Source organism: Anomalospiza imberbis, chromosome 5 (assembly GCF_031753505.1).
Source record: "Anomalospiza imberbis isolate Cuckoo-Finch-1a 21T00152 chromosome 5, ASM3175350v1, whole genome shotgun sequence".
Lineage (NCBI taxonomy): Eukaryota > Metazoa > Chordata > Aves > Passeriformes > Viduidae > Anomalospiza > Anomalospiza imberbis.
This window is the reverse complement of record NC_089685.1, coordinates 41,546,293-41,554,385: the sequence shown is the minus strand read 5'-3', so window position 1 is coordinate 41,554,385 and position 8,093 is coordinate 41,546,293. Positions and strand designations below refer to the sequence as shown.

General features: G+C 39.5%; 1 long non-coding RNA gene across 1 annotated transcript; it reads right to left on the bottom strand.

Annotated features, from left to right (window-relative positions):
- Positions 1 to 480: 480 nt before the first annotated feature.
- LOC137474070 (uncharacterized) lies at positions 481 to 8,071 on the bottom strand. The gene is made up of 3 exons (XR_010999124.1): positions 7,976 to 8,071; positions 3,327 to 3,392; positions 481 to 597 (listed from the first exon to the last, which is right to left on the bottom strand). It is a non-coding gene; the product is annotated as an uncharacterized lncRNA (long non-coding RNA).
- Positions 8,072 to 8,093: the final 22 nt, after the last annotated feature.

Here is an 8,093-nt window from a genome sequence, read left to right as displayed (position 1 = left end):
AGGTTTCCTCAAGTCATAATGTAACATGGTTTAGTGTTTATATTAAATACTCCCATTAAAATATCTTACCCTTAAGAAGCCTCTCAAAAGGTGGATGGATACACTGCTACTTTTCATGTTTTATTTGGGGGAAAAGGAAGAAAAGCATTGATAATAAATTGTGATGTAGTTTTCAGCAGACAGCTATGCAGTTCAGGAGAGTGCTGCAAACTGATAAACTATGAAAAATAAGTTCTCTGGAATCCTGAGAAATTTAACATACACAAAATTCTAAGTTAACAAAGAGGTAGATACTGTGTCAATTATTTATGGGGTTTAGGTTTAAAGGTGTTTCTCAAAATATTTCAAAATCAATTAAAACTAAAACAAACTTTAAACATTCTGATGAACAAACAGGAAACTTGTAGAACTTCATACAGGGGGTTCAAGGACAGGTAAAGGACATTAATAATAATAATAATAATAAAAAGTTAAACTTACCATTGAGGTCACACTAGGCTCACTTGCATTCTTTGTAGAAGTTCACAAAATGGTCATTTTTTTTTCCTCAACTCCGCCAGTTGCTCTGATGTCACTGACTGTTCATGAGACTACTGTCTAAAAAATAGCATGCAAAAAACCCAAAATTAACTTTATCTTATATTATTTTCTCTCATCTTGCTTAACTTCCTAAGCCCTAGAAATTATTAATCAGCAGTTTTATGATTATTTACATAATATTATATGGGTGGACTGATCAAAAGGTGAAATTACAGCGTATTGGGTTGTTTGAAAATACTGTTCTGCCTTGGAAGATTAAGAAGGTAACTACAGGTCAAAGGCATTTCTTTTGACCACTGGTTGAGTCTGCATAGAACACTGCCAACTGTTGGGACTGAAGATACTGAAAGGCTACAGACAGTTGAACACTAACTTCATTTTGAAAAAAATGGACATGACTGAACAAGAGTATCTTCCCCCCAAACTACAGAGGGGGAGCATCTGTAGGGACACAGAGCAGCTAATATTAGCCAGAAAATGTGGATCCATGAATACATAATGACTGCTGCCTTATGTTTATCAGAGTTCACACATCAAAGCTGATGAGCTATTTGAAAGCTACAGTCTGCTTTATTGTCCTAAACCCTGCAATTCTGGTGATTTTTTTCCTTTGGTCTACTGGTCTTTTTAAAAATTGTGTTCAGATTTATCATAAAACATACTGAGCTGGAAGGGACTCACAAGGTCCACTGAGCAGGACAACCCCAAGAATCACATAATGTGCCTGAGAGTGTTGTCCAAATGCTTCTTGAACTCTTAATACAGGCCACAGACATCTAGACAGGTGATCTTGTTTGTGGTTTGCAGTGTGGACCTGAGAGCTCACAACCATTCACCACCACCTAGTGGCAAAGGAGCAGTAGGTACAGGAAGGAAAACACGTGCAACAAGATGCAGGTGCAGCTAAACTAAAAACCAGGACACATATAATTCCAAAGAAATCAAACCAAACCATTTGGTGGTCCTCACATAATGGCAGTTAAGGGCTTTTGTAGTACTTGGAGCACAGTTATTGATGTTACTTCAACAAAGAAAGCCTTTTTTAAAGCTGCCACCACCTTTGTAATTAACAAAAATAAGTAAAAAAACCACCACAATGTTGAAGGATGTTGCTACACCTTTTTCATAGAATCATACAGTGGTTTGGGTTGGAAGGGACCTTAAAGATCATCTAGTTCCAATCCCCCTGCCATGGGCTCGATCTGAGTACTTTAAAACACTAAGATAAGTTTACAACTGAACATATCTTTGGTCTTCTTGGCAGCCAGAGAAATCTTATAAAAAAAGAAAACAAAGCATGCTACAGGAACACACTTTTGAATTTGAGCTCAGCACTTTTTTAGTTCCCCCTTCAAAGAAGGTGGATATGAAAAATGTGCTTCTACCCTGCCTTAATTTGAAATTCCTTTTTTGTAACAGCTTCTGAAGAGCCCACTTCCTACTTCTTGAAGTTAACTATTTCTTCTGAGAAGCAGTGATATCTGAAAAGGACCTACAATAAACATGTCAGGATTTTCCAACATACAAGCCTTTATTATTTTAAATACTGTGACATAGTAATATTACCACACAGAACCAACTCTAAGATTTATTTAAATTCAACCATTAAGAAAAGGCTTTGTCAGATGAGTAGGGTTTTGGTGACTTCTAATTCTTTAATGACACTTATTCAGAAACAGCTACTGTTACCCAACTAGAAAAAAACAAAATTGATTCCTAAGAATTGCGTCTTATCAGAATGAAAAGCTTAACCAGCCTTAATTATTAACTCTTTCAAATTTGCAAGTAGGTTTTTATTTTTGCACATGTGAAAAAGTATGTCAAAACATCTACTATACTTAATCCCAGGTGATTCTGATGCTTTCACAAGCCTTTCATTTTGCTCTGAATTTCTAGTATTCCTTCTACTCAGAACTCCACACTCTACACCACTATTGACCATGCTGTTCCCTGACAGAGCTCCACTCACCTACATGCCAGCTGCAGGGAAAATACTGCTGTCATTTGAATAAAAGGGAACTCTTAAGCATAAATAAATTCAGGTATTAGATAAATCCAAAGTTCATGTTTTAGTGGCTAGTCCACCATCAGAGAACTCCAGAAAATACCCACATTTAACATTGAAAGTTTTTATTGCAATTCACCTTCTCCTTTACACACACATTTCAATCACAGATAAAATTACAACTACATGCAAATACATGGCTATACTTTGGTCTTTCAAGACAAGTATTTGAGTCACAGACACTCCAGGCAATCCTGAAGAGTTTTACTAAATTTACGGTAAGCAATGAATACGTGCAACAAAATGCACTGTTATGGTTTTAGCAGCAAGTCACCCAACATACTGCATGAATTGTACCAAACTTGGTAACCTCTAAAGCAGCACATCGTACCCCTCTCAAATTTTGTGTGCTAAAGCACTAGGTCTTGAAAAGAGAGAGGCATAATGGAAATCTGGTAAAGCCCCCATATTCAAGCATTCTGCTTCCAGGCTAAGCACAAAGAGAAAAATGGGAAATGTAAGGCCATGTAGAACTTGTAGATTGCACAAAACTGCAGCACAGGTACTTTACTACTTCTGACTTGCATTCTGGCATTCTAAGGTCTTATTTTCCTGAAATGTACTATAAAGATACACAGAGTTAGGAAAATTACTTTTTTCCCCACCTGCTTTGATTACAGGGTACTTTTAATGCTCTTGCTGACTTAAAGCATAAATATGAAATACAAAAATTGCAGTCCTTTATGTTAGCATAACAATGCAGATTTTGAGCAAGTCTTACCATCAGAACTACTACTTCCTATCTGCTACTGTAGCTGGGTCCACCTTCACACTCCAAGCTCCAAACCTGCAATGATCATCAACATGTTGAGAATGCAAAACTAAAGCAGAGGTTTATAAAAGATCATCTGTACTTGGTAAGCCAGGCGAAAGTATGCCTGCCATTAAACTCAGTGGAAAACAGCAACTGCTTCTTGGCAACCAAAATTACTTTCACACCAACTAATCTATTATCAGTTTGATGTTGGAAAGTAAGAAGCCATGTAAGGAGTATATAAGACTGAGAACCTTGCAAATCACAGACATGCAAGAGGCTGCTGAAGCATTGATATGACTGGGCTGCTCATGTGAGTGGAAATATTCTCCTTCTTACCCAACTGACATGTTGATCAACCCAAGTATGGTCTTGCAAGTGCCAATACTTCACATCCAGTGATGGATGTATTTGATAAACACCTGCAAAATGCTGCCTAACAACTGCTTTGTTAAAACAAACGTGCTACAAGGGAGACCCACATCACTGCCTAGTCCTAAACATGCAAACAGACTGAACATCCCTCAGGTTATTTTTTCATCTCACCTACCTTCTACTTTGACAGCTTCTAAGACTGCCCCTCAGATACCTTAACCACTCCTTAGGTATGACTGCCAGCTTGTGGTCTAGTACACAGCCACAGAGCTACCATTTGACTGGATGAAAGCAGGACAGACATACTTTATTACAATGACTTCTGCTGGATGCTTTAATTTACAACAATATCTGACCATGATGAAGAATATACAGCTGAAAACCATGAACAGCAAGGTAAACCTTGAGAGTCAGAAAATGCACAGTAGTCATCAGAGCCAACTGTAAAAAAAAAAGAATACCCAGGCTGTGCAAAACAGCCTATCACTGGACTGAATTTCTGAGGCTGTTTGGTACAGAAGTCCGCTCTTTGCACTGCACCATTTTCACATTTGTACAAAGACATGAAATGGAAAGGACAAAAGAGAACCAGAACTCTCAAGTCCATTTGGCTCATGAAGCACATAATTTTCCCAGTTTTCAATAGCTTCTGGAGATCACTCTAATACTTCATCCAGTCTCACAGAAGTCTCACAAAACTGGAAAAAGTGCACTGACAAAAAAAAAACAACTAACAACCACCAAAAGAGTCAAAGCTCTTTTAGAAGGTAAGAAAACTCAATATTTCTCAACGATTGCTTCTAAATCCATGACACTACAGGTGGTTTAGCACACCACATGTTGCAAGATGCAGTAGTCTGCATAAGAAAACCTCTGTCACAAATAAAAAATGCATAATGACGGTCTAAGAGTATCCTCAGTTGGAAAATCTGGGAGCGCAGAAGCCATTTTCTGTCCATCAGAATTTGAAAAAAATTGGCAAGTGTGTATCGTGGCAAGAACACAGCTGTAATCCCGAAAACATGCAAAAGCTATTTAGCATTCCATAATTAGCTATCTGCCACCTTATATTAAAAGACCCTTGCAGGAACAAATATGCTTTTGTCTGTTAGACACATCTGACTATCAAACTTTAGAAACTTAAACATACATTTAAATTTTTTTCTTCTACTGAGTAATGGTGCTTGCATGGATTGAAAGGCATTAATAACGTGTTATGCCAATTTACTAAACAATAATCAGGCAATACTGGAGATTTATTTACTAGAGACACAAAATTAATCACTGAAGGTTCTGAACTGTTTAGAACATTACTTACAGTTCACACAGAAAACCTTCAAATTATCAAAGGTGGAAGAAAGTGAAAAGCTGTTAAAACCACTCCTAGGGTTACTTTTATTTTTAAACAGGTGAGCAACTAGTTCATCTAAGAGCTGGTAGCTGAACATCAGCAGAGATATATACAAACCAGTGGCACAGTCACTTAAAAATAGCATTTTAATTCAGCTTCTGAGGCTCTGCTAATATCCTAATTTGTATTGCCTACTTGCTAACCTTTGTTTATTTTTATTCCGAGTTAAACTGAACATTCTTTCTGCTGATTTAGTGCAAGTGTTTACTGACAGATAGAGATCATAATTTTGTTTCTGTTTTGCCTTTCCAACAAAGCCTTAAACTTTATCTACTCATGCCACTCCATGAGTGGCACACTCATGAGAGGAGAAATAATACAAAACATGCCTGAATTTCCCTTTCGTCTTGCTGAAATCCTAAGCCAGGATAAATATAACAAGAAAAGTTTTATTGTGAAAACCTTCTGCAAGGTTTTCACTACCAGATCAAGAGGCATGGAACTACTAGGAAATAACCCTTCGCTACATAGGAAGGTAAAAGTCTCCAGCCTTCTCTTCATATGGTTCTGAGGGATTAACTAGCAGAGCACTGGCGGTTCTGATACAAAGTCAGAACACGTGTTGCAAGCCAGATGAAAGATCTCCCACTGGAAAAGAACTTGCTGGCAACCAGGCGGCTGGACTAACACTTGTGACATCTTAGGTTACACTGATACAAACAAGGACGAAAATGTAACACAATTTAAAATGGGTGAGATGAAGACACTGGTTTAGCTGGTGGTTTAGTTTCAATTTGTTCAATTCAACTGGTACATGACAGTTGAAATACAAACCACACAGGTCTAGCTTGTACTTTAAAACTTAGAAACTTAAATCAGTAACAGAATCTCACATTTCAATGTCAAACCTTTAGGGGTTTTTGCTACATTCAAACGGTAGCAAAATAATACCCATTCTATTTAGAGCAACTACATAAAACAACTTTTGTGGCCTTACTGATGCAAAAAGTGTCTCTAAAATATCACTTATCACCACTCTCAGTGTTCCAGAAATGCAACAGCAGAAACTGCATGATTACTCCAAAAAATGAATGAACAAAAGCTACATGTGAGGTATAAGTTGAAAACACAGCCTTTGGACTCTGCTACTGTGTCCTTACTTAGTATGTTGGGCCTGTATACGATTTCTTGTGTACTTTACATAACGTTCCATTAGGCTTTTCATGGTTTTTCTATTAGGTCTTCGCAAGGGCACACTGTTATCAAAGCTGTGATTTAACATGTATGCCTAACTCTTCTATTAGAGTAGGTCAAACCATTCACTATGGAGCTGAATTGATTTCTTGGCTCTAGAACTGTAAGTATCTAATCCCACTAAAAAAAGATTCACTTACACAAAGTTCATCACATGAGGTGGTGCAAAACATAAGAAAAACTAATTTACTTGGTCCAAGCCATGCTGTATTTTAAATGTTTTCTCATTTTGTGTGGGGTTAATACTTCAATTCCTTTTACTCTTTTTTTACTTTTGCAGTTTCCATGCCCACCTCAAATCCAAACACCTTTTACTTCTGCACCAATGGTCTTTACTAGCTGCACTACACAATTACAGCCCAGATATGGTTTCACTACCAGAAAATGTAATAATGTGTTCTCTCCTGATTCTGCAACAGAACACTCAAAAATGCTGATGCATATTAAATAAAGCACATTAAATAGCTATACTGGCATTAACAGCTGGTTAAGATGATGAAGATGATTAAAAAAAAACCTATACAAAAGCATTCCAGCATCAATGGATTATTTTCTCCACCACAGAAAGATTCCTTTCCTGAAGGCTTAGTTTCTGTGTCACTTCCTATAACTATAAAAGTCCCTGCTACTAAGAAACCATTGTTTTACACTTAGCCATAATTAATTTTATAATTTCTTTATTTTTAGTAACATTACCCATTCATTAAATATAACCCAGTCTCCTCCCCTTCCCTAACTACACAGTTTGCTTTTTGCACCTAATACAGAACTATAATTAACCAACCCCTGGCTGAGATATAGAAGTCTTTGGAGTTGTGCTGTGACTGGAATACCAGCATAACTATAAGGAGCACAAGGCATCTTGCACCTTGTCAGTCTCCATTAAATAGCAACACTGATCAAGAGATAGCAAAAAAACTGAAAACAATTATTAATCCAAAAAAGGACAAAAGTACAAAGATAATGTTATAATCACCTTTCTCTTACCATTAAAAAAAAACCAAACCAAAACAAAAACCCCCAACAAATGCACTTCAGCCCTCCACAGCTGTTGAATAAACAAATACAAAGAGATAAACACGCCTGGAATGGTTACTAGTTTTCTTTTTTTTAGTTGCAAAGATGTCTTCACATCCATTTAACTAAAACACAGGATTCCAAACTTCCTCGGCTATCAGACCACTACCAAAACTCAGACTTGCTGGCTAATAGTACCCGAGGGATTCAAGTAGTTTATAGGTGTGATTATTCCCGTGCCTTCTGGCCCCCACTCTTCCCTACCTACCGCAAAGCACACGCGTACCGGGCAGTCCCGCAGCCCTCCCGCCGGCCGGGCAGGAACCAGCACGCTGCCCGCAGCCCTGGGGCGAGGCAGGGAAGGTAAAGGCAGGCTGGGCGGCGGAGCCAGGGCGCGGTCCCGTACGCCGCTCAAGCGCCGTAGTCAGCGGTCGAGGCCGCACCGCAGCCCGGCAGGCACGGGTGCTCACCGACGCGGCGCAGCAGGCACGGCCAGCGGACCGAAACTACCGCGGGCAGCAGCTACACCGGACCTCCTCCTTCCTTCCTTCCTCCCCTCCCCCCTCTCCCGGCAAGGCCCGTCGCGGGGCGCGGCCGCAGCGCGCCGTGCCCGCCCTACCTGAGGCCGGCACAAACCAGGGGACTGCGACTGGGGCCGCGGCCCCGCCACCGGCCCCGCCACCCACCGCGCGCTCCGCCGCCGCACACGACGCACGCGCGCCGCCCCGCTCTCCGCC